Source organism: Strigops habroptila, chromosome 5 (genome assembly GCF_004027225.2).
Source record: "Strigops habroptila isolate Jane chromosome 5, bStrHab1.2.pri, whole genome shotgun sequence".
Taxonomy (NCBI): domain Eukaryota; kingdom Metazoa; phylum Chordata; class Aves; order Psittaciformes; family Psittacidae; genus Strigops; species Strigops habroptila.
In genome coordinates, this window is record NC_044281.2 from 58,004,607 (window position 1) to 58,007,473 (window position 2,867).

Sequence of the window (2,867 nt, forward strand, 5' to 3'; positions counted from 1 at the left end):
GCAGCAGCATAACGTTTGTGATGCCAGGATGTTATAACATGATTCTCACCAGCAGGAAGGCCAACATTCTGTTTATAAATTTAAATCCAGCTCTCATGCATTGAGCAAACAATAGTATTACTTCGAGCCTTTGCTAGCCCTACCTGCCTGCTGTGCTTTTCTGCCTTTCCATGACAGAAGAAACATGCCTGTATCTCAGCAGTTCCAGTTCCTCCCAATACAAATGCACCATCACTGTGAGGCTGATGCCAAAAGAGAGGAAGAGCAAATAGGTCAGGGAGGACAGTCCTAAGCCTCTGCTGGAAGACTCAGAAGAGGCTTCATCTTCCCCCCTAGCAAATATATTTCTTACTCAGACTGGAATCTCCCATTGTACTTAGTATTTTGCATTTCAGGATGCCTTCCCACTGCTCAAGACATTTCAGTTTAGCTCTGGAATAAAATGAAAAAAAAGAGCAACCAGCTACTGATATGTCTATAACATTTGAAACTTGTCTAGAATGTGGGAAAATAGAGTAGTTATTCAGGTATGGAGTTGCTTCTCTGGAAAAAGCACACTATAAATGAGACTGGGCAGCAGTACTGATAGGTTTGTCTGCTCCAACCCTATCATTGAAGTTTATGAAGCAACCCATTTACCTTTAGGACTCAGCCATATTCAGTTACCCAGAACACTGTTGACTTTACTAATAAGATTATTCTCCTAATGGCTACATTACTCAGCCATTTAACACAAGTCTGCTATTTGAGATGGCAAGAGTAAACTAGGAGATCCTGATTAGAAGTAGATGAAATTACACTGTCTGGCAAATAGCATGCTTTCTTAAAGATTATACAGGATACTCTATACAACTATTCAGAAGACTAAGCATAACCATAAAAGCTTGTAACAAGCAAGCCTTGTATTTGACACTGCACAGACTATATTCCCTTCAGCAAACATGACGACTGTTAATCTTTAAAGAATGAAGATTTTTACAACACAGACTTCATTTTACACTAAGTTAAACCCCTGAATAATCAAACTTCATTTTATGCTACGTAAGTACCCTCAATAATCAATATTCTGCTTAACACAAAGAATATCTGTAAAACATAAGACAAGTACAGTTGATAAATCCCCTTCATTGAATGACGCTGCTTTCATAAATGCAAAGTTCTATGACACATATTCAGATACAACACCAGACAGTGGAGCAAAGTAGCAGTTGATAAGCACCTATTTATCAGTCAAATGAGTATCTGATAAGATTAGGTAGAACAGGTACGGGTTTGGCCAGGGGTAAATAGTAAAGCAACTGAAAAGAGATTTCTAACAGAATGGTAAATGTAACTGTCATTCTAAGAGTTTTCTCTGAGCTTATTACAACTGTACAGCACAGCAAACGGTTCAGTTTCAGTGTGTGGTCAATAAATAACCTTGATTCCTCCTAAGGTTCCTTAACCCTTTTCCAACAGTTGCATTCACCTCCCTTGTAAAATAAATAAAATAAAAAAATAAAAATAAAACAATCAAGCTCTGTTCTCTGAACCTCAGACACCCAAACCTTACACAGGTCAGGCATGTTTTGGTACCACACCCATTTGGTTTTTTTTTTTAACCTCTCAATGCCCTTTGACCAAGAGCTGTTGGTACAACAGTGTAGGAAGAGCTTTGCTACAGCTGATATTATCTGCAGCACTAATAGCAGAAACCTGAAACATTCATGCTCAGCCGACACAACACTGGGTTTCTGCAAGGCATTGAAAAACTTTAAAAATAATTTTAATCTGCATAAAAATGGACTGAAGAGGCAAAGACCAAAACAAAACCTCTAAGAATTAAACATTTCATGTTCTTCCTGGTGCAAGAAGGAAAATATGCAAAAACAAAAGAAAAAAAGAGGGGCTGTGATCATTTCAAAACACAGCAAAGGAGTTATTATCCTAATATCTAATATAACGTGATAAGCATTTTAATATTGTGCACAGTAAGCCTCGGCACATGGAGGACTTAAGTATTATTACTGGAGAAAAAAAACACAACAGGGGAAAAAGGCAGAGAACACTGATGTTTCCCCTTCTCTTTTTGAGGGTGTATTTTCTGTGTTCTCACACCATACTTACCCCTAGACTATTTTGAGTATATTCTCCTATTGCACTAAGCTGCAGTGCATTATGGCTCCACAAATGCTGTTTCTTGCCAAGGAAAAAAGCACACACAGGAACAAGCCTCTTCTGAAGAACTAGTTTATATCTTTCTAATACATCCATTGCTCTGATGGAAGTTGAAGAAGGCAAGGTCACATAAAAGTTCCTTGTGTTCAGTGTAAGTGGAAAGGTTTGTTCTTACTTGTGGAGGAGTTTATTAATTGCAGACTGAACACGTCTCCCACACAGGATAATGCTCACTAATGTTCCATTTCACTGAGTGATGCATTTCACCATCATTATGTATAAACTTCCCCTCTTCATGAATATTCAGACTCCAGCAAACTTCAAGAGGAAATTTGCAACAGTATAGAATAATTATTTCCAAGTTTATGCTCAATCAAGTTCTGCGATATAGTAAAAGTAATTCAGTTTTATCAAAAGACTTCCATTTCACATCAAATCTACAGTCCACATGTATCATAGAAGCTCACAGTCAAATGTGAAGAGAAAATAAATTGCACAAGTCTCAAGCCTGTTCATGTTTAACCTTCTTTTACAGAAAAATGTGAAGAATGTAGAAATAATCTCTTAACAAATAAAATAATTTTCCTTAAATGCAAGTAGCCAGGCTGCTACAGTTAGTTATCTAACAGGTGCATTTTCTTCCAGGAATTCTCTTACTGTGTACCCTGAACTAATATTTGCAATAATAAAAATACACCTTGCACAAAAGG